Source organism: Ovis canadensis, chromosome 18 (genome assembly GCF_042477335.2).
Source record: "Ovis canadensis isolate MfBH-ARS-UI-01 breed Bighorn chromosome 18, ARS-UI_OviCan_v2, whole genome shotgun sequence".
NCBI classification, from domain to species: domain Eukaryota; kingdom Metazoa; phylum Chordata; class Mammalia; order Artiodactyla; family Bovidae; genus Ovis; species Ovis canadensis.
This window is the reverse complement of record NC_091262.1, coordinates 73,822,810-73,846,284: the sequence shown is the minus strand read 5'-3', so window position 1 is coordinate 73,846,284 and position 23,475 is coordinate 73,822,810. Positions and strand designations below refer to the sequence as shown.

Below are 23,475 nucleotides of genomic sequence, written 5' to 3'. Positions count from 1 at the left end.
AACGTGTTTATTTCTATAATTACTTATGCTTTAGTGTAAGATAATAGTAGTGTTTAATAGCCATGCTGAATGGTACTATTATCCAGTACAATCAAGATGCATATTATCTGGGGACTTCCCTGATGGTCCAGTGGTTGAGAATCCACTTTGCACTACAGGGGATGTGGGTTTGACCCCTGGTTGGGAAGCTAAGATCCCACATGCTGGGGAGCAGCTAAGTCCACACGCTGCCACTGCTGAGCCCCAAGCTCCAGAGTCCGCTTGCCACAACTGGAGAATCTGTGTGCCGCAACCAAAGATCCCTCATGCTGCCACTAAGACCCAACACCGCCAAATAAATGAATCAATTAAAAAATAAAAAGATTCACATCATTTTCTAAACTGGGAGGAGTAACTTAGAGATGATCTTTTCCAGTTCTCCCATTTCACAGAGTCAGAGACTCAGATATGACCCGAAGTTACACAGCTACTGAACATCTACAAGGGCTAGAACCCAGTCATCCCAGAATCCAGTCCTTGCTTCCAGTACACGTTGTATTTTACTTTTATAAAAGCACCCCAATTCGTGCATCTGGAAGAACAGTCTGAACTACTTCGGTTCCCGAGCTTACTCAGTTATGGGGTGGCCCAGCTGCCAGTGGGGAAGGCAGACTACTTGGAGAGGTGAACAAACTGTGTTGGGGGGTCCGCTCACCCCCCTACCAGCACACGGGAGGCCTGGAGGGGGGAAAGACAGACTAACGCTTGGAGGAGTGGCAAAGGAGGAAACAAAGAAAGAAGCAGCTGCCAGCAGAGCCGGAATGAGAACCAGCTTTCCATGCCCAATCTCTGATGAGGCGTCCCGGAAATGGCTACCCCAGCGCAAGCTTTCCATCTATGCTCAGCCAGCAGCACTAACGTGAGTCCTTGCTAAGGGGGAGGGGATGGAAAGGGATGGATCCCCCAGCCTAGACATGAGACAAAGTGAAAGGGTAAGGTGAAAGGCGCTCAGTCGTGTCGACTCTTTGCGACCCCATGGCCTATAAAGTCCACGGAATTCTCCAGGCCAAAGGGATCATAATCTCCAGAACACCAGTTACCACCCTTGGGACTGTATAGGTAGGTCCGTCCTTCCTGTCCTCTTGCCTCAGTTTACCCACTCGCACACAAGGGTTTGGATTCGCCAGAAGACTCATTCCAGCTTTTGTTGTACTCTTTCTGTAGAGATTGACCACACAAACAACTAAGAATCACACAAAATAAGACTTGTACAGGATCGCTGTCGCAGTTAGCGAGCTGAGACAAATTTGAAACAAAACTGAGTAACCTCTCTAGGCTTTTGAAACTGGCCCCTGCTTCTGGGTGCGCAGCGGTGGAGACGCTGGCCACAGGGGAGAGACATGGCGGAAGAACAGTCAATATTTCACTCCTCAGGAGACCTTTTGAACGTGGCATAAATAACCCCCACCGCCAAATGAGTCAGAATTTCCAAAAGGCATCATTTTAGGGCCTCCTTGTGGTTCCCTCTCTGGGCCACTTCTGAAAGGCAGGCCTGGGTGGGGCTTCCTGTACTCTACTCCAGAGACCGCACAGGGGCTCTCCCGTCGTCTTTGCCAGAATTTTCTTTCCAGATAAGCTTCAATCTTTTCTGTAGCAGTGGGTAATGCTGAAAAGACAAATGAGTTGAAGTTTTTATAGCCTTCCTACTTGCAAACTCCCCTGTTCTTCTATATTGCTTACTCAACTTTTTCCCCTTCCATAGGCACTGTTTGAAGTGGCCTAAGTTTGCCAGAGAATGAACAAAAAGGAGGGTCTCATTTTTGTCAGGCTTAAAGAAAGCAACAGTAAACTATCCCGAAAAGCACTAAGCCCTGTAAAGCTAAAGCTAATAATAATAATAAAACTAGTAATATCTGCATGGTATTTTGCAGTTTATAAAATATTTTAATCTCATATGTTCTTGCCTATGAAATATTATTGCTATCCCCATTTAACAGATGGGAAAATAAGGTCCTACAATGTTACTTGCTAAGGTTCCCTCAGTCAAGCAGCAGAACTGGGCCTGGGATTTGGGTCTCTCAGCTTTGGCTGATGCTCTGTAGTGAGAGGGACAGTCTGTCTCTATACCACGCTACCCTGTTCAGGCGACAGCCCCTTGGACATAGAATCCCTGCCCTGTGACCTCCTTCCAGGTGACCGTCCTTGACTCATCCTTCTCCATATTCCTATGGGCTAACCCGTAGTAGTGCTCAGGAAATGTCTGATGAAACACTGAATAGGGAATTCCCTGGCAGTCCAGTGGTAAAGATTCTGCACTTCCATGGCTGAGGGCCTGGGTTCAACCCCTTTCAGGAACTAAGATCCCACAAGCCCTGTGGCTCAGAATACAAACAAACAAACAAAAAGACTGAATAGCTGTCTGCCAGGAACCATCCTGAGCTTACGGCCCCCAGAACAGTTCATGTGAGCTGGGTGCTCACAATACCAAGCGCAAAACCATTCAAGAGAGCTGGCTATTATTAGACCCACTTAACAGAAAAGGAAACCAAGGTTGAGTAATGAGCTGAAAGTTGCAAACTTGGGCAGTTTGGCACCAGAGCCTGAGCTTTCGGCTCCCCAGTGCAACAAACCAAACCGTCTCTCAGCTTCAACCTTTCAGGAGTGTTGTCAGAGCTGTCTTCATCCTCCTGGCGCAAATCACCTGACCTCTTTCCATCAGAAGAGAACTCATTAAACTTTTCGTAACTTACGGCAAGGATCCTCGCAGAGATTTAACGAGGAGATACATGTGGAAGCATTGGGAAAGCAAAGCACATTTTCCAGATGCCCAGGATTGTAATAATTGTTGAACGCCGTCTGTACCTTCAGCTAGACTGCTGTAATCCCAAAGCCTGTGGTAGCACCCCACAGGAGTCAGGGTGATAATAGGAAACACAATTGGACATCTAGAATAATCGAAGGGCAAGGATGAAAGAGGCCCTTTGTGTGTATCTCCTCTGACCCTGTGAATAATTACAACTTAGTAAATGGGTTCTGAGTAGGAGGTGTGGCTGACACTCAGGCATTTAACTCAGGCTAGTTAACCCAGCCTTAACTCTTGAGCTTTGGCATTTGGAAAACAATTTGCCTTGCCCTCCATTTGGAAAACACACACACATACACACACACACACTGGTCTTGCTTTACAATTTAATCTTAGGACACTGATTTCTACACTGATTTATTCAACAAACATTGATAGAGAGCCTATCAGCCTCACTAAGGAACCAAAAGAGGAAAACACCCTCGGGGAAGCCTTAGATTTGGGACAGTTACCGTCACTTCATGGCAAATAGATGGGGAAACAATGGAAACAGTAAAACAGTGACAGACTTTATTTTCTTGGGCCCCAAAATCACTGCAGATGGTGACTGCAGCCATGAAATTAAAAGATGCTTACTCCTTGGAAGAAAAGCTATGACCAACCTAGACAGCATATTAAAAAGCAGAGACATTACTTTGACTACAAAGGTCCGTATAAAGGTCCGTCTAGTCAAAGCTATGGTTTTTCCAGTAGTCATGTACGGATGTGAGAGCTGGACAAGAAAAAAGGCTGAGCGCCAAAGAACTGATGCCTTTGAACTGTGGTGCTGGAGGAGACTCTTGAGAGTTCCTTGGACAGCAAGGAGATCCAACCAGTCAATCCTAAAGGAAGAGTGAGTGAAGTCGCTCAGTTGTGTCCTACTCTTTGCAACCCTGTGGACTGTAGCCTGCCAGGCTCCTCCATCCATGGGATTTTCCAAGCAAGAGTACTGGGGTGGGTTGCCATTTCCTTCTCCAGGGGATCTTCCTGACCCAGGGCTCGAACCGGGGTCTCCCACATTGCAGGCAGACTCTGAGCCACCGGGGAAGCCCTAATCCTAAAGGAAATCAAGCCTGAATATTTATTGGAAGGACTGATGCTGAAGCTGAAGCGCCAATACTGTGGTCATCTGATTCGAAGAGCTGACTTGTTGGAAAAGACCTTGATGCTGGGAAACATTGAAGGCCGGAGGAGAATGGGATGACAGAGGATGAGATGGTTGGATGGCATCACCAACTCAGTGGACATGAGTTTGAGCAAGCTCCCAGAGATAGCGAAGGACAGGGGAGCCTGGCCTGCTGCAGTCCATGGAGTCGCAAAGAGCCGGAATAGACTGAGGGACTGAAGAACAACCACCTAACTCTTCATCTGCAGAATGGGCGCAGCCACACCTAAATTGTGAAGACTGGAGTTCACGTGGTACAAGGGTTCTGCAAGTTGTATCCTTCACGTGAGTCGCTTTCATCTCCATTCAAAGGAAACGGAACCTCTCGCGCAAGCCTCTAATTACTACTTTGACAAAGATCAGCGCTGGCGGGGAGGACGGTCCAAAGGCCTGCAAGTGCTGGGAGCACAAAGGCAAAGGCGGATAAGATTTAAGAGGTTAAAGAGCTGGGAGTCCCTGGATCTGGGATTCGCAGAAGCGTCGGAGGAAGTGTCCGCTGGAGGGGCGGGGCGCACGGGGAGGCCGAGGAGAGCACATTCGTGGACCTGGGGGTCTGTGGGAGGTCGATCACGGGCGGGATTCACATTCCTGGTGACTCAGCCCCCATCGCCTCCCCTCGGTATCCTGGGGTCCTCCCACCGGAGCCTGGGGCGGGAACATCCCTGGCTTGGAGGCTCCCGGGACGGTGGAGTGGGAGGGGCCGGATGGGGCGCCCCCACCGTCAGGCTGGTTGATAGGTGTCACTTCCTCCTTGGATTTCGCGCCTCCGGGAGGGGGTTGTCCCAGCCTTTGCCCCCACCTCGGCTCAGAGAGGGCAAGACCCACCAGGCCCCCAACCCCCTCCCTAAGGCTAGGCGCACAGAGGAATTCGGCAGCTCCGCACCGTCTCTAAGGATGAGACCCAGGCGGAGGCAGGAAGGTGGCCAGGACTCAGGGCGGCTCCCGAGAGGGAGAGGGCAGCCCTGGGCGCGTGACCAGGGGTGAGAGTCGGGAGTCCCCATGACAGTGCTCTCTTCCCCTGCACGCCCGGGGAGGGGGTCTGCGAAGGCTCCCGCCGAGCTGAGCCCGGGCCCCCGGGCCCTCCGCCGAGCGCGCGGATCGCCGCGCGCCTCTTTCTTGCCTGCCCAGCCGCCTCGGCAGGGCCCTGGGGGCGGCTCGCGTGGCGGGTCCGGAGGGGACTGGGCGGGGCGGGGGCGTGTCCGGGCCCCGCCCCGGCCCCGCCCCGCTCCGGAGCCGCCCGGGACGCAGGGAGGAGGAGGGTGGCTCCGCCCGGACTGCCCGCGGCGCCGCGCTCCTGCAAGCTCCAGTCCGGGTAAGTGGCGTGGGGCCGGGGGACCAGAACAGGGACCGGAGGGTCGGATCCTCAACACCCACCCCGGCCCAGCCCTGGTGACCCCCCTCACCAACCCCACGCCAGGAATCGTGATCGCCGAACGTCAAGGGGACCTGGAGAGGCGCGTCGGGGCGCGGGGGCGGGGGCCGTGCTGTGACAGCTGCGGGCGGGCGCGTATTTTTAGTTTAAACCCAACCGTTCCCTGCCGCCTGCGAAATCCCCGAACGTTTTCGCTCCCCGACCCTCCCCGAAGGAGCAGCCCGTAAGCCCCGGGCAGCACGTCCCCGCGGGGTCGGGCGCCGCCTCCAGTCTTCATTCTGCCTCCGCCTGGGGCAAGCGGACCTGTCACTGCGCCGCTTGTCCCCGACCCGGGCGGTGAACGCCGGCAGGAATACCCGCTCCCGGCCACCGCGAGCTCGCTCCGTAGTGCCTGCCTGAGAGATCCCCGCACCCGCGGTGGGAAGGGGAAGTCGCACTCGCAGGCAGGACTGGTTTCATTCAGAATCCCCGGAGCTGTGCAGCCTTGGGCAAGCTTCTCCGCCTCTCTGAGCCTCATCCCAGTATCTCTAAAGGCGGGGAGAGTGAGACCAGAAATCTCCTGTAGGGCCTGAAGGAGCCCCAGATGGTTGCCGATTCCTCTTAAGAATCTTCAGATTTTGATTCCGAACAGCGGACCTGGTGTATATGGCCCTTTGGCCAATCCATTAGTACTGAGTGCCCCGCACAGCCCACTGACCTCCGCTCCAAAATTCTATGGCGGGGATTACAACCCGGCTGGGGTGATCATGAATGTCATTGTTTTACTACTTTGGTCCTGAAGCGCTGGCCCAGGACTGCCCTGGGACCCTCTCCCAGGTTCCTCCTGGCACTACTGATGGGCGTTTTACAGCCAAGGGCTGCCAGTTGGGGAGCCTGACATGCCCACAGGGGCATGCCACATTTCTCGGAATGTCCTCCTAGAAAAGGAGGAGGACAGTCACAAAATCGATGCTTTTCTGAGCCTGGCGGCACAGCCTCCTTCACACCTTAAGAGGAGAGGAAACAGGTCCAGAGAGAGCGAGTGATTTGCCCAGAGCCACACAGCCAAGAACAGAAGTTAACTCTGCAAGGGTCCAGCCTCACCTCCTGCACAGCTGGGGGCACAGCCAACGGCTGGCTATCAGTGGTCAGGAGCTGAGAGGCAGAGCAGGGAGGTGCGCGGCATAAACAGGCGGTTTTGCTCTGTTTCCTGGAACTGTGCCCCCCGTGGGTCTCTCTGACACGTGTAGCTCTGTGCATTCCTCAGGCAGGCCCGCTCTCAGGCAGACGGCCACAGCTGCGCCAAGGCTGCTGGCCCCGGGGCCTTGTTTGCAGCCAAAGAGGCCCCTTGGAGGGCAGCTGGAGCGGGTGTGGGCCAGGAAGGCTTATTTCTGGAACTCATCCCTCTCTTGCTGGGGGTCCTGAGGAGAGGCCCTGCGGATTTGCCGGTGGCTCAGAGGGGGAGTGGTGAGAATCTGGGCTCAGGTTTCTGCCTGGGGGTACAGGCTGGCCTCTAGCCCCTGCAGGCACCCTTGAGGGGAAGTTTGAGTTCCTTCCATCTCCATGGGAACAAACCTCTAGCCCGGGTGCTTTGCATGTTCTGCCACAGCTGGGGACCTGTCCTTGTCTGGGTGGCCTCCAGATACAGAAACCTGGGGTGGGGGCTTTGGGGAATTATGGCTTGGCTGCGGGATAACCTCCATTCTGGTGAGGCCAGACCGGGCAGGCCCAGAGTCACCTCCAAAGCGGCCTGGAGCCCCTGGGATCCCCGTGGGCAGAGGGGCCTCCTGTGCGGCTCACGTGTCAGACTGGCTGGCCCAGCCCTGTGTTAACCTTTCCCCAGCTGTGTGACCGTAGAAACGTCACTTCACCTTTCAGAGCTTCAGTTTCTTTCGTCGAGAGATGGGATGACCGTAGCACCTGCTGAGAGAATTAAATGGGACTCGCCTTCAGAAGCGTTCTGTGGGGTGTCAGACTCAGCCCCTGGGAGCAGGTGTCACAGTTCGGGGTGATGGCGGGGGTCTGGTTGGGACACCTGAGCATCCTCCCCTCCTCAATTCTGCCCTCTTCCCCTTTGCTTTGATGTCCCCATGTCTGTCAAATGGCGGGTGGCCTTGGATCACCTCCCTCTGAGCTCTTCCAGCCATGAAAGCTGGTCCTTGACCCAGCGGAGAGATTACAGAGGGGCCAGCAAGGGACTCCAGGGGACTCCCGGCTCAGGAAGCATTTCCTGTCTCTCATCTCCTAGGATTCTGACTGCGGGCCAGGCTGCCACTCCTGGCCCAGGTACAGATGAGGGGAGAGATTCCTCCGAGGCCAGGAGTGGTAGAGCCAGGATTTGAACTCAGGGCAGCCTCTTTTCTTTTCTTTTTCTTTCTTTTTTTAATTGAAGTGTACTTGGTTTACAATGTTGTGTTAATTTCTGCTGCACAGCAAAGTGATTCAGTTATGCATATATATTCTTTTCCATTATGGTTTATCATGAAAGTGAAGTGGAAATGTTAGTTGCTCAATTGTGTCCGACTCTGCTCCAGAGACTTCCACTCCATCCCTTCCCAGACCCCTCCCTTTGGCCACCACAAGTCTTGAACTCAGGGCTGGATGCTCTTCACTCCAACCACACCGCCTGTCTCAGGACAATCTTATACGTTAATTATCGGGAGAACAGTACTGATGAGGCAGGATCCAGTTGCCATTAAGACTTTGGCATTTGCTAAAAGAAGTGGATTCCAAACCTTTTTTCCCCCCCTATAACATCTAAAAGGAGCCCAGCTGGACCACTGAGAGAAGAACCTGAGGGGAGCCACTGGCAGTTAGGGAAGTATGTAGCCGCCCTCCCCACCTCTGCCCATCCCCCAAGGAATCTTTGCTTCAAGACTTCGGGATGAATTCCCTTGCAATGAGCAGCTAGGAAGTACACGGGCGGACAGTCCTGGCAGTGGAAACCTTGGTTTTGTCATCTCTACAACAGAGTTAAGAGGTCCCAACACCTCCCTGTGGGATTGCTGGGAGGGTGAGTGAGACATTTGGGGAAAACGCTCAGCAGAATGCCCAGGATGGTGGGAACACGCCAGAAAGAGGCATTATCCTGGTTTTTATTAATGCTAATCCTCCTAATGTCATTGTAACAATGTAGTGTGGCCTGCACCTCTCACGTGTATTTCTGGGCTGCAGATTTGGCAAAGGAAATCCTAGCGTCCCTAAAATACTTTGAAAGACTCGGGGGAAAGGCAGAGAGCCGCTCAGGAAATTAGGAAGGTCAAAACACAAGCATCCTAACACGAGTTGTTTAGTAATATATATACATGAGATGTGAAATGATGGCAAAGAAGCAAGAAAGTGATAACCTTGAATAAAAGTCAAGTATCACCTTGGGCTGCGGGAGAGGAGATTGGGATTGAGAGGGTCATGGTGGGAGGGGGTGGTTACTAGGGAATTCACTTTGTAATTGCTTCGGAGTATAGGTATATTTCATGCACACCTCTCTGTATAGACAATGTTTCACAAATTTAAGGAGGTTAAAAAAAAGGCAGGGAAATGATAATGCAAACAATCTTTGGTAGGAGGAGAGGGTACAGGATCAGTTTTCTCCCTTCTCAGTGGGATTCCCTGTTTCTGTGGGCTTGTGGGCCTTTTTTAAAAGATATTTTTTGGGGCTTCCCTGGAGGTCCAGTAGGTAAGGCTCCACGCTTCCACTGCAGGGGATTTGGGTTTGATCCCTGGTTAGGGACACAGATCCTGCATGCTGTGTAGCCATAAATAAATTTTTTAAATTTATGCTTCATCACTTACAAAATAAGAAAAACATTATATACATATACAATGTGTATAACATATATGTATCTAATATACATTAGATACATATACAAGGGATTCTCTGGTTACTCAGCTGGTAAAGAATCTGCCTGCAATGCAGGAGACTTCGGTTCGATCCCTGGGTTGGGAAGATCTCCTGGAGAAGGGAATGGCTATCCACTCCAGTATTCTGGCCTGGAGAATTCCATGGACTATATCGTCAATGGGGTCGCAAAGAGTCAGACATGACTGAGCGACTTTCACTTTCATATATCAAATCATACATACAAATAAAATTAGAAGATAATATGGAGCATTTTCACAAAAGCTGTCTTAGAAGATCACTCTTCCCAGATTCACATGTTATTCTGGCTGGATTTTAAAAAAATAAATAAAACCGACACAAATCCTGTTGTATAGCAGACACCTGATTTCTCATTGAGGAGTAACCTCCCTCTTCTGAAGTCATAACAAGAAAGTGACCTTAATGATCTACATCTCAGATGATCAACAGGAATTTTTACAGCCCTGGCTTCACGAATTGTGCTTCTGAGTCAGAAAATTCTGACCTGTTTAGCCTGGCAGAACCTCAGGTGCCCTGGGCCCATCTGCTGGTCTCATGGCCGAGGGAATGCGAGGCACATAGTTGGAGCAGACACTTTGCTGCCACACCTGTGTGACTCTTATGAGGACACCACCCACCACACCTGTGCCGCTACGGCAAGGGCCACGGCCTCCTCCAGGCAGGGAAACCAGGAGCTTAATATAATGTAACCAGGAGGTTATATCTGAGGCTAAATTGATGCGATTGTTTTAATTTCAAAAAGTCGGAGGAGAGCTACAACATGCGATGACCACAGCACTTCCAGGGCTTAGGTGGACAGGAACATCATCAAAGGAAATTTGCAAGCAGTGCCTTTCTTCCTGGAAGCCCTCTTAGGGCTCCCCTTACTCCTCTTGCTCTTTGCAGGGTGTGCTTGGTATATTTGTAAGTTACCAAAGCAATTCAGTGCCATGGATGTGTTGATTCCCATTTTTCAGATGGGGACATGTTCAGAGATGCTAACTGTCTTGCCTCAGATCACATAGCGGGTATGTGATGGGGCAGGAGTTTCACTCCAAGGGAGAACTAACATGACTACCAAGAGACTTTTAAAAAGTGTGCTGTGTATGAGCACGTCTTTCACTCCTCAGAAGCCAGAGCCCCCATGGCCCAGCCTGGTGGACCCAGATCCAGGGAGGCTCTGAATGCTGAAGGAGCTAACCATCAGGCTCCCTGCTTTTCAGCCAAACTTGCTCTCTTTGTGACAGGGTGCGCTGAGAATGGGGGAAACCATCCCATCTTGGGACCTAGTGATTCCTGGTCACCTTCTGTCTGCCCAAATCAAAGATGTTCTTCTGTGTGCAGAGGTGTCTGTCCTGACCAACGGGAGTCAAAGGGTGGGTATCCCAGGACTGAGGCTTTAGGGGTTGGCTTTTCCTGGAGGGAGCCCTTGTGCCTGGACACATATGTTCACCTGGGCAGCGGGGACCTGGGGCCAGATCCCAGCCCTGCTCTGTGACCCGGGTCAGCTGGAGCTGGCCAGTGGGGCTGGTGATACCTCCCTGGAGGGCAGGGCTTTTGTGAGGACCCAATGGAAGAACTTGACACAGGAAGGTAGCCTAGAGACTAGGAAACAAACCCTTCCTGTATGAGCCTGGAGAGCCTGAGTGTGCAATGTTCAAGAAATATTTAGCAGCAACAGCTGCACTGGAGAATAAAAAAATGCCAGAACCTGAGAGAGAATCTCATAGGAGCCCATCGTTTTACCTCTGGGGAAACTGAGTTGCCACTGCATCTCCAGAAATGACTTGCCCAAGTGTCCTACATTCCTCAGGGCCCATGTAGGACCTGAGACGGTGTCTTCTGGCCCCTGGACCCATACCCTTTCCCCTACAACCAACCACCTTCCCTAAACGTCTGTTTGTTGAACACAGTTCAGGATGGTTGCATGGTGAAGATGGGGAGGGTGATCTGGGTTAGGTCCACCTGGAATTGGTGGGTGGGGGTGGGGGGTGAGGGGGCCCTGCCTCTGGTTGAACTCTGAAGTCAGGAGTTTAATGTGAGACCTGGAAAGGTCTGCGCACCTCCCTAGTGACATTTGCTGAAATAATGCAACAGGACTGACTCACTGCGGGGGGTGGCGGTGGGGGGGAGCCTCTTTCCTTGTTATTACAAAGCGTTGGCCTGTCTGTGATGATGCAAAGAGCATGCCATTCACAGACCCACTTGGCCTTCACCTGGGCCAGTCTCTGTCTCCTGCTCTTTAACCTTTAAAATGGGAGGTTGGAGTTAGAAGATCTCTAAGATGCCCTGACCCTGGAGTGGGCTTCCCTCGTGGCTCAGAGATTAAAGCGTCTGCCTGCAATGCGGGAGATCTGGGTTCAATCCCTGGGTTGGGAAGATCCCCTGGAGAAGGAAGTGGCAACCCACTCCAGTATTCTTGCCTGGAGAATCCATGGATGGAGGAGCCTGGTAGACTACAGTCCATGGGGTCACAAAGAGTCGGACACAACTGAGCGGCTTCACTTTCACTTTAAGATGCCTTGACCCTGGAGTGGGAAGTGGCAACCGACCCCAGTATTCTTGCCTGGAAAATCCCATGGACAGAGAAGCCTGGCGGCCTGCAGTCTGGGGTCACAAAGAGTCATACACGACTGGTGTCTTAAAATTTGGATGTTTCCTCTCATCCAGGAACCACAGCCTCACAGTAGGTGTTTGGGGATCTTCAGCCTGGTGGCTACAATCTGCCCACTTTCTCCCACCAGGAGAGGCCAGGTCACTTAATCAGGTGATTCCCTGCTTATCTGCTTCCGATGAGCCCCTTGACCTAAAGATTAAGTCCCAGGCCTCCAGCCTATGGGCTGACACTTCACGCTTTCTACCACTGGGCTACCTCCAGGTCCCAGGAGGTCCCATACCTATCCTCATCTTCCCCACCTCCAGACCGATGCTGCAGTGGTTACCTGTGCCCAGCTGTTACCTCCCCAGCGAACAGCTGGCTAGGCCTCACCTCCTCCAAAAAGCCATCCTCGACTATTCAGACAGATTCTGTTTTCAGGGTCTCATTACACTTTGCATGTGATAGATAATTTTCTGTTTTCATGTCTGATTCCCAACTAGCTTAGGACCTCCTTGAAGGCAGGGTCACAGAATTATTTATGCTCACATCCCAGCCAGAGAGGGAGAGCATATTATTATTTAATGAAAAGTCTTTACACCACAAAATAAGATCTGACAAACTCAAGGGGAGCTGATGCTCACAGCACCCCTGAATGAAGTGGGCAGGGCACATCAGAGTAATTCCTAGGACACAGAAGAGAAAGGTGGGTTCTCAAGACATGACCTGAGGCTGGGGAGAGAAGGTGTCCCCCACCAGCTCCCTTTGCGGCCCTCCTCAAGGCACTGTCTCCTTGATTGTTGTTCAGTTGCCAAGTCGTGTCCAACTCTTGGTGACCCCATGGACTGCAGCATGCCAGGCTTCCCTGCCCATCACCAACTCCCGGAGCTTGCTCAAACTCATGTCCCTTGAGTTGGTGATGCCATCCTACCATCTCATCCTCTGTTGTCCCCTTCTTCTCTTCCTGCCATCTCCTTGGAGAACAGTCCACTTGCCTGGCCTCTCTGGGGACTGGCCTTGGAACTCTGGGCATATCCCTTGGCTTCTCTGGGACACAGACCTGCTGTTCATTGTCTCTGCTCAGCAAGCCCAGCATTGCCCACTGGGTCTTCCTTCCTGCTCCTCCCTCTGCCTAAAGAGTGCCTCCCCAGACCTTTCAGAGAGGCTGCTCCTTCTTTTCATGGAAATCTCACCTCACAGCCACACCCTCCAGGAGACTGTCCTGCCCACCCAGTAAGCCTACCCAGTCCCCAGCCCCCACACCACTCTGCCCTGTCTCCCTGTTCCATTGTCTCTCTAGCACTTATCACTACCTGAGGTTATCTAAGTTATTTACTGTGGAGCTTGTCTTCTATCTCATCTAACTGAAAACGCCTGGAGGGTGAGTTTTTTTCTGTCCTGAGAGCAGTCTGGTCCTAGTAGCAGCTCAACACACCTTACGGAATGAAAGAGTGAATGGATCAAAGAATGAATGAAGGTCCAAGCCGATGGAGTGGACAGGGTACCCTGTAAGCTGCCTCGCCTGGTTTTCTGTCAGTTAGCATCTGGTTAGCTCTTACCAAGGGCTTGCCAGGTGGCATTAGTGGTAAAGAACCCACCTGCCAATGCAGGAGACATAAGAGATGCAGGTTCACTTCCTGGGACAGGAAGATCTGCTGGAGAAAGGCATGGCAACCCACTCCAGTATTCTTGCCTGGAAACTCCCATGGACAGAGGAGCATGGAGGGCTACAGTCCACAGGGTTGGAAAGAGTCAGACAGGACTGAAGTTGACTCACCACACACGCAGCCCTTCCTGGACTCTGCATTTTCTCTGTTTTCTCAACAATTTCGTGACGTGTGCTCTGATAGTACCACTTACAATGAGATTGACTCACCTGTCCTCAGCTAGCTAACAGCGGAGTTAGGAACTGAACTCAGATTATCTGATCCCAGGGTTCAGGCATCAGCCTTCATTGGCCTTTCCAGTCTGGGAGTGTGCACTGGGCAGGACGTGGTGAGTCAGACCCAGAGCTCAGGCCTCCTTACCAGGCTTCTAGTTCTTTCTCTGCAATTCCCAAAGGCTTTCACATTGCCAGGGCATTCCTCAAAGGAAACCCAACCTGAGTGGGCAGCATCATAAGGGTCCAGGAATGCCGTGGGTTCCCCAGAGGTGGGGCACGCCATGGAGCACCCTGCCCTGCCCACACCCTTTTCCAGCCTGGACCTGAGAGCTGTCGAGAACTTGGTGACCACAAGTCGGCGGTTGTTGTAGGTTGGACGTGAGCCAGTTTGGGGTTGCCGGGTTAAATTCCTTTCCTCAGAACCAGGCAGCCATTGACCCTGGTTTGCATAACTTGCCTTTTTATCTGTTTGTTGATTTCAAACTGAACTTTGCTCAGAAGTAATTTTAGGACATGGATTTTTGAAGAAGTCCATTTTGTGGTGTCTCATCTCCACTCCCTTCTGGATAAAACCACCTGAAGGCCATGTCTTTGCTTGGCGACATGCTCCCTTGAGGAGGGGAGGGTGGCGGTCCCCGGGAGTTCCTCTACTTGTCTGCTGTTGCAAGCAGCTCCTGGCTGGAGCCGACTTTGTTTCAGGAGCCATAAAGGCACGTGTTTGCGCTGAGGTCTTGGCCCTTCTGCCTGGAAGGCGCTCTCCTTGGGCAGCTGCATCCCTTCATTTTGCCTGAGTGAGCTGAACACGTCCTTGGCCTGGGCGGGAGGAGTCTGGCTGGGGAGGTGAGCACCTTAGATTGCCCCATTCCTGGGGCCACGGCTCAGAGAGCGCAAAGCTCGGGGAGCTGGGAGGGGGCCCATAGTAAACCTTTTAATTTTGTCCTTTTGGGCCTCAGTTCCCTTCTTGGTTGGGCTTCCCTGGCTCAGATGGTAAAGAATCCGCCTGCCAATTCAGGAGACATGGGTTCCATCCTTGGGTTGAGAAGGTCCCCTGGAGAAGGGAATGGCTACCCACTCCAGTATTCTTGTCTGGAGAGTCCCATGGACAGAGGAGCCTGGTGGGCTACCATCCATGGGGTTGCCAAGAGTCAAGACATGACTGGGCGCCTAACACTGCCTTGTCTGTAAAGTGGGGGCACGCGTGCTACACTCCTAATTGCACTTGGGATGTGTGAGCCTGTGTCATGAGCTGCAAAGGGATCCTTAATCAATGGTTTCGCCCACAGAGCACAGTGTCACCTGCCTTCCTATGCAATGGAGAGTTCTACTTTGCCTGATTTTTCTTCTGCTCCTTGCCCTGAGGTGTGGGGCCAGCAGCCTGGAATGGTGGGATGAGACAGACCTGGGCTGGGATCCTGATCCTGCCACCTGCCGTGTGGTCTTGGCTAACTCGATGGTCCAAGGGGGCTGGTCATACCCTCCCTGCAGAGCTGCTGTGAGGGCCCAACGTGATCACAGCTGGACGAGGCAGTCCCAGCGCCATGCTGGTGTTTAGTCCGGTTCCAGTCATTTCCTTCTCCAGCCTCTCTGAGCACTCCCTGTTCCCCCGAGGTGCTCCCTCGCTGGGAGGTGACTTTGGTGACAGTGTAGGTCACTTGGAAGTGAGCTCGGTGCTTCCACCTGCCTTGACCCTGGCACTGGGGCTCGTTGGATCTAGTGCAGCTGCTGGTGAGTCAACCCAGGCTCAGGTGTTCTTGGCCGAAGCCCATCCATGGGTGTGTGAGCAGCTGGAGTGGGCCCAGCGAGGCTGTCCACTCAGAGGACTCTTGGGGTGTGCAGGGTGCAGACCGCATTCCTCAGTCTTTGATTTTCCCTCCCAAGGCCCCAGCCATTCCTAACAGCCAATGCAATCTTGTTCTTTCATAGAATTAACTATGGGAAAAAATTCAATGTCACCACTCCAGTTCTGTTTGTTCTATTCCCAGCCCGACCTCGGGGTCCTTCTCGGTACAGCACAGGGGCTCAAACTAGGCCAGAGCTCTGAGTCTGGATGCGGGAGGCAGGGGCTACCTGTAATTGACAGGATGCCTGTGGTGGCGCAAGTTCAGAGCGCAGGTGATTCAATTCCCTTTTCCATCTTCCTTTTGACTTTTCATCTTTCTGATTATCCGATGTTCTTATAATCACCTGGATGCCACCCGAGGCTAATGGGTGACTCTGTGGACTTGGGGTTGCTTATCTGTATTTAGTAAAAGCTCCCCATGTGGTACTGTTGCACTGGAATGGTTGGGAAGCACTGGATTTTGTACGGAGACCATCTCGGTGTGGAGCTGGTCTGGCCTGACACCTCTCTGACACGTGTCCATCTCTCTCCATGCCCTGACTACCAGATAGAATTATATAAAGTGTTTATATTCATTGCATTTATTCCTTTTGATGTTCTATACATGCCAATTGACTGTCACCCTGGCTTTCCTTTTAAAGTAAAAATGAAAGGTCCCCTCTTAAAGTAATTTTAAGTTTCAGTGGGTTAAGTGTTTTACAAATGAATGGAAAAAATAATAGTGCAAGCATCCCCAGATGTAGCCCAAAGCATGGATGTGATGTACAAATGGCCAAAATGTGTGAAAACATGGAACTAAATGACTTCCAAGGGCCCGTCAAGGCCTGACACTCTGATGGGTCCAAGGGACACTCACCATAGCTGCCTAAAAAGATGGACAGATGGCCTGGAAGTTTCATACGGGGGAGTGGACTGGAGGGTGACAATGCATAGTGAAAGGGTCCCCCGTCTTCCTTTACTCCGTGGCACCCCCAGACAGTGCTCTGTTCCAATGCACGTGTCCATCACTACCTCCCTCAGTCCTAGAGGAAAGCTGGGGAACTCCCTGTCCAGCACTCCAATGAAGATAGTGCTCAGTCGTGTCTGACTCTTGCGATCCCATGAACTGTAGCCTGCCAGGCTCCTCTGTCCATGGGATTCTCCAGGCAAGAACACTGGAGTGGGTTGCTCTTTCCTTCTCCAGGGGAACTTCCCAACCCAAGAATTGAACCCAGGCCTAGCACTCCACCAAGGCTGTTTTCCTGGAGACATTGCTACACAAACCTGGTAAGTGCAAACTTACCATGATCTTGTTGCCAAACTCATGTTCAGCTGCTCATCGATGAAGAATCCAGTAATGAGAGACAGATATTGTATAAAAGGAAAGATACTTTTTAGAGGAAACCAGCAATCCTGGGGAGAAGGTGGACTCATGTCCCAAAGAACTGACTTCCCCTAGTCAACCAGGGGTGGAAACTTCTAAAGGGGAGTTTCAGAGGTGCACATGAGGTCAGGAGCTACATGCAGAATAGTACAGTCAGCTCTGACAGTCATCTTGAAAGTGGTCATGGGATGGTCTGATCAGCATTATCTTGACTGATTAAAGTACAGTTAATTTTCAGGTCCAAGGTCAGTTCTCCTTTTCTTTCTTCTCTTTCTTCTTCTTTTTTTTTTTTTGGCATGCTGCACGGCTTGTGGAAATTTAGTTCCCCAACTAGGATGGAACCCACATCATTGGCAGTGAAAGCGTGGAGTCCTAACCACTGGGCCACTAGGGAATTCCCAGTTTGTTCACATTTTCTTGAGGTTGGTACTGGGAATTGTGGAAGATAGATCAGCTTCTGTCATGGATACAGTCTGGTCATCGTGGAATTAACTTCTTCCACCCGGTGGGTGTTTCAGTATCTCAAGGCTAAAGCCTTTTAAAAAACACTCAAAAGCTTTGGCCTCTCTGAGCCGCAGTAGTCTCATCTGTAGAGAGACGATAGTAGTGAGAACAATCACATTAAGGAAATAAGTGTTACAAGACTTAGCTCACTCCTGGCACAGAGCACACCCTTCAGAAAGGTTAGCCTTAGCTGTTTCCTCTCACTTCCGTGGAGTTCAAGAGTACAGGTGGCCGGGGACACTTTATTCCTTTATCAGCAACCCTGCACAGTAGATTTTATTTGGCACTTTATGGAGGAGGAGCCCGAGCGTTAGTTACTTAGTTCGTTTGTCAGCAATATCAGGTCTAGCATGAAGAGGGGAGGAAACTGATGGGGGAACTCCTGGGCTGGCTGTGGAAACTTGGGCAGGTGGCTTAGCCCAGAGAAGTTACAGAGCTCGTCCAAGGGTGCGAGCTAATAATAAATGGTAGAGCTAGAAGATGGTGTCTTGAAAGATCTAGCTTTTTCTATTCGATGCCCTTGCAGGGGACCAGAGCAGAGAATAAATCTAGTTTCTTGAGGGTCTTGTTGGATGTGGTTAATTTAATCATCTTTTCCTTTAGAGTTGGACTCTTGTAACTTCTCCACACTGTGCCTCAGATTCTTGGGGAGACCAGCCTCATTTGGGGGACCTCACAGCCCTCCAGCAGCTTGGGGAGGGACCAGGCTGAGGGGCTCTGTGAATATCTTAGGGGGAATGTTGTTGCTCTGCATGGAGCTCTGGTTTAGAAGCCCCAGCCTGGAAATAGGCATCCGTGCAAGACTTTTTACATTTTTCTGAGTCCCCTTGGGAGAGAGCATCTGTGGTGTGTGGCTCTACAGAGCTAGTGGGGAAGGTTCTGGAAGGCTGGATGAAAAATGAAATCATCAGGATCTTGGGAAGTAAATACCAGAGGTGGGTTCCTGACCAGTTTTATGCCTTAGTTTTCACTTCTGTAAAATGATGATAGAAAAGGCAACATTAGCTGCCTGTTGCTTGAACTTAGCACGTGCATCGGGCGCTTACCGTGGGTGTGGGTCTCTGAGCTCACAGAGGAAGGCTAGGGAGGAAGCCTGACCTTGGATCGGGAGGCTTCTGGAGATAAAGCTCAGACAAGGGAAACAGTGAAGGGATCCGAGAGCCTGCAGCCCCTGGGGGAGGTGGGCTGATCAGAGAAGGGAGGACCTGGACTCACCCATCACTGTGCCCTCTGTTCCCTCTCTGTTACCTGGAGAAAAGCTGCCCTTGACACAGGCTGCTGGAAACCCAGCCGCCACCTGTCAGTGGCTGAGAGGGGGAAGGGTATCGGGAATGTAGGGGGAGCGGTGTTGGGAGGGGACATAAAGGTGGAAGTGTGACCAGCTGCTCCCAGTTTGCCCAGGACTGAGGGGTCTCCGGGGACCCAGGACTTTAGGGGCTAAAGCCAGGGAGTTCAGTTCAGTTCAGTTGTGTCCGACTCTTTTCGACCCTATGAGTCGCAGCACGCCAGGCCTCCCTGTCTATCACCAACTCCCAGAGTTCACTCAGACTCACGTCCATCGAGTCAGTGATGCCATCCAGCCATCTCATCCTCTGTCGTCCCCTTCTCCTCCTGCCCCCAATCCCTCCCAGCATCAGAGTCTTTTCCAATGAGTCAACTCTTCGCACGAAGTGGCCAAAGTCCTGGAGTTTCAGGGAAGCCCTATGCAAACCAGGATGGGTGGGTCCCCCTAGTTAGTCAGAGTTCTGCCATCCTGACTGCAGCTCTGGGCAGCCTGGGTCATGATGGACAGTGAGCCCCTGTGCACAAAAGATGAAGGACTCTGCTGTCCCCAAGTCTGTGAGCACAGGAAGGCAGGAACCACCCCGTCCTCCGGTGGTCCCTGTCTGTCCCTGTGCACAGAGCGGTTAGTAAATGCTATAGGGATGAAGGACTGAGAGCTGAGGGTCTCTGCCTTCACTTCCTCCATGCTGGGGACAAAGCACTCAGCTGCAGACATCCCCAGTGGTCCAGTGGTTAAGAATCTGCTCGCCAAGGCAGGGATGCAGGTTCGACCCTACATGCTGAGGGGTCACTAAGACTGTGGGCCACAACCACTGAGCCTGTGCTCTAGAGCCTGGGAGCCGCCGCTGCTGAGCCCACGTGCCACAGCTACTGAAGCCTGTGTGCCCTAAAGCCGCAGCAAGAGAGGCCACCACAGTGAGAAAGCCGTGCTCCGCGAGAGTGCAGCCCCTGCTTGCCAAAGCTAGAAAGGGCCTGCTCTTAGTAACGAAGACTTAGCACAGCCAAGAAAAGACATTACTTGGAAGCCAGTTCATGCTTTGCTACTTTGCACATGCTGTTCCCTGTCTTGCATGCCCTTCCCACCCTCGGCAGTCTTACCATGCTGTGTACCCTCTGAGCAGAAGGTTAACCCCCTAATTTCTCTGTTCGTTCATCTCCCCCCACACACACGTGGTGAGCTCCCCAGGGGAAAATCCTAGTTTCGTGTTTTCTCTGCTGCACCACTTGGCACCTATAAAGGTTTCTTGGACAAACGAAGGGCGCTGAATACACAGAGCAGAGATTCATTCATTCACTCACCACCTCCTTGCTGAGCGCCTACTGCACACCAGATGCTATGCTAGACAGAGGGATGGAAGAATGGACACAACTGGATATTTTGCTCTGATGGAACTTACATTCTAGTAGGTTCTAGAATCATCAACCTTCAACCAGCAAGCAGTAAGTAAACAGACCCTATCAGGAGGTCACCTGCTGTGAACAAAATGCAAAGGAGAAGCGGCATCACCCAGCCCTGGGCAGCTGCTGGTGGGCTGGAGGCCGCAGGTCCGTGGAGGGGAAGTGGTTCAGGCCCAGCATGTGTGGCTTGCCTCCCATGGACGCAGAAAGGATGCACCTTCCCCTGGGTGGTGGCAGCCCTACTGTTGAGCGTGGTCTACTCAGGAGGGTAGCATTTGCCTTTCATGCAAACCTGGTAGGCTATCAGTCCGTGCAAGAAAATCCACTAAAGGGGACTTCCCTGTTGGTCCAATGGTTAAGAATCCACCTAGCAGCGCAGGGGATGTGGGTTTGATTCCTGATCGGGGAACCAAGGTACCACTTGCTGTGGAGCAGCTAAGCCCGAGAGCCACAGCTAGAGAGTCCATGCACTGCAACAGAAAAATCCCACATGATGAAACGAAGATCCTGACTGCCGCCCTAAGACCCGATGCAACCGAAGAAATAAGTAAACGTCCAAAAGGAAAAAAGGGAAAAAAAAATCTACCAAAGCTAGCATTGTGCAAGAGGAAGGAAACGCAGTTTAGAAGGCCACGTGGTGTTTTTGTGCCTGGTGGGGGAAGCCCCGTATGTCTGCCCTGGGCCCTTGCAGTGGGAGTGCAAAGAGCCAGGCTCACATGCTGACCACCCCTCCCCCCCGCTGGGTGTGGGACCTTGCCTGGCAGCAGGAGGAGGACCAGGGGCTCTGCTAAGGGATTGTCAGAGAGCCCAGTTTCTTCTGGGGAGAGGGATTAAGCCCCCTGCATCAGGGGCATAAGGAGGGAGAGAAGTCTGGCACTGCACACCACAGTAGGGTGTTGTCTGCTGGGACTGATGGGGAGCTCAGCCCCAGACACAGGCTCGTTGGGCGGGAGGAGTGGAGTCCAGGAGTGCCAAGCACCCCTTTCCCGGGAGAAACGCTGCTCCAGAGCCCCCCGTGGCTTCTCCCGGGGTGCTGGTAGTTCCTGGTGCTGACGTCCAAGGGGGCACCTCTGCCTCTACAATGGACCTGGCTAACCCCCGCAGGTGACCCCCTCATGGTGCCCTTTCCCCCAGAGAGTGAGGAACAAGTGAGTCCCCAAGGCTGATGCCCTTGGCTTCACAGAGACACGTTGTGAACCTGGCGTCTGAAGCTCTGGCAGGACCCGGCCTGTGCTAATTATAATCTGCACAGCCTGCTAACGATTGACCTTAGACTCCAGGGAGGCGAAGGCTCCTGGAGGAAGGTCTCAGGGTGCTCTAAGGCATCTGCACACGAGGCAGGGGTTCGTGGTGCAGAGGATGGCTCTTCTGGACTCTTCAGCGGACACCACCTTGCAGCTCCGGCAGAAGGGAGACAGTTCTAAACTCCCGGGCTCTGCTGAAGGACTGTTGGGGAGAATGAGGCAGCCCTATTGCCTTCTGTGTGACCTTGGGCAGGTCATGTAAGGACCTTGATTTCTTTATGTAAAGAAGACCGTCATTCTTACTTAAGAGGAGTTGGGAGACCTCCATGAGCTGTGTGCGAACGCCTGGCACAGGGACTTACACCTGGAAGATGCTCAACAGTGTTAGTTCTCAGCCTGTTACTCTCTGAAAAAATCCTGGAGGGCTTCCTGGAGGTAGTGATGTGGAGCTGATGAGTGAATGCCAGCAGGCAAAGAAGAGCACTGAGGGGAGAGGCCACATGGTGTGTACAAGGAGCCCCGGGGAGCTTTGGCTCCGAAAGAGGAGGTGGGAGGCAGTGGGAGGTGAGGCTGCAGAGATGGATGGAGAAGGACCACAACTTTCCCAGGACACGCTGCGGACTTTCTCAGGTGTGGGCTGCGGAGCCCTGGAGGGATTAACTTAAAAAGGCCTTTGACTCTGAGCCTTAGATGCCAAAAAGAGAGGGCTGTGGTCCTTCTGCCTCCTCAAGGCTGGCCAGGAAGAGGCATGCTGGTGCCTGAGCCCCTACAGGGCCGTGGGTCTCCCCTGGGTTCAGCCAGTGCTGCTCCAAGAACTCACTTACTCTGAAAACTCCCATTTGGAACAAACCCAGTTTCCTGATGGCTCAGACGGTAAAAGAATCTGCCTGCAATGCAGAAGACCTGGGTTCGATCCTGGGTTTGGGAAGATCCCCTGGAGGAGGGCATGGCAACCCACTCTAGTATTCTTGCCTGGAGAATTCCATGGCAAAGGAGCCTGGAGGGCTACAGTCCATGGGGTCGCAGAGCTGGACATGACTGAGCAACTAACACTAATTAACTATTACCAGCTGCCTTCCTTAGACTGTTCTTCTCACAACTGGGGTGCTATTTACTTTAAAAAAATTGTTTTTTAAGTTTTTTTGTTTTTTTGAAGTGGACCATTTTTAAAGTCTCTGTTAAGTTTGTTACAACAATTGCCTCTGTTTTATGTTTTGGTTTTGGTTTTTTGGCCACAAGGCATCTGGGATCTCAGCTCCCTGACCAAGGATTAAACCCACACCCTCTGCCTTGGAAGGCAGTCTTAACTGCTGAACTGCCAGGGGAAGTCCTGTGGGGTACGATTTATTAAATGAAAGTGGAGTTCAAGTTGCTCTGTATCCTTTTGTAAACCAAACCTGAAAACCATAGGAGGGGTTTTCCTTAGTTGGGAAGTAAAGCATACCTCGTTCCTGGGGATGATAAAGACCACGGTCAGCGCAATCTGGCCTGTGTGAGTCCTGTGGATGTGAGAGCTGATGCTTTATATGGAGGGTCTACTGGGCCCCAGGCTCAGTGCTAGGCCTTTGCATGCTTGTTGGTGCCATTGATACCCTCACTTTATAAACAAGGAAACAGAGGAACAGAGAGGATGATAAGCTTGCCTGGGGTCACACAGCTAGTAAGATGGAGAAGCTAGATTCAGTTCCATACTGGCCGTACTTCATAGACCACCTTTTCTGTGCAGCTTAATATGAAAGCTGGGCTTCCCCATTTAAACTTATTTTTAAAAGTCTAATGGAACTGTGAAATCTCTTAATTTCTTGCTATTGATAGCTTGTACCCAGCTCTAAAGTTTTTTTTAATTTTCTTAAAAATGGCTACTACAGCCTTAAAGAAATTGACATGTAAAAAATGTACCTGTGGTTCCAGTGCTCTGAGAGAACTTCTTCCTTTTTTTCTGCTTTCCTTTCAATCCTTATCTTTTTTTGACACAGTTTTTGTATAATTCGCACAGCAAGTGTTGGCAAACAGCAGCCCACTGTCCACATGCTGCATGATTTTGTCAACAAGGTTTTATTGGAACACTGCCACACTCATCATTTACATACTGTCTGGCTGTTTTCACACGACAGCTGCAAATTTGAATAATTGTGACAGAGACCATCTGGCTTTGCAAAGCCTAAAAT

At 51.8% G+C, this 23,475-nt stretch overlaps 1 protein-coding gene and 2 long non-coding RNA genes across 6 annotated transcripts in view; 1 reads left to right on the top strand and 2 right to left on the bottom strand.

Moving 5' to 3' along the window:
• Positions 1 to 3,154: 3,154 nt before the first annotated feature.
• Positions 3,155 to 5,150, bottom strand: LOC138423473 (uncharacterized). The gene is made up of 2 exons (XR_011250276.1): positions 4,870 to 5,150; positions 3,155 to 4,385 (listed from the first exon to the last, which is right to left on the bottom strand). It is a non-coding gene; the product is annotated as an uncharacterized lncRNA (long non-coding RNA).
• A 77-nt stretch (positions 5,151 to 5,227) lies between these two features.
• SYNE3 (spectrin repeat containing nuclear envelope family member 3) overlaps positions 5,228 to 23,475 on the top strand; it is a 102,828-nt gene continuing 84,580 nt past the window's right edge. For 3 of the 4 annotated variants that reach the window (XR_011250274.1, XM_069559394.1, XM_069559395.1), the window contains exon 1: positions 5,228 to 5,298. The gene's annotated coding sequence lies outside the window, so the exon portion shown is untranslated. The remainder of the gene's footprint in view (positions 5,299 to 23,475) is intronic. The other variant, XM_069559396.1, reaches the window with a different exon arrangement.
• On the bottom strand, positions 16,865 to 23,344 carry LOC138423472 (uncharacterized). The gene is made up of 2 exons (XR_011250275.1): positions 23,207 to 23,344; positions 16,865 to 17,464 (listed from the first exon to the last, which is right to left on the bottom strand). It is a non-coding gene; the product is annotated as an uncharacterized lncRNA (long non-coding RNA).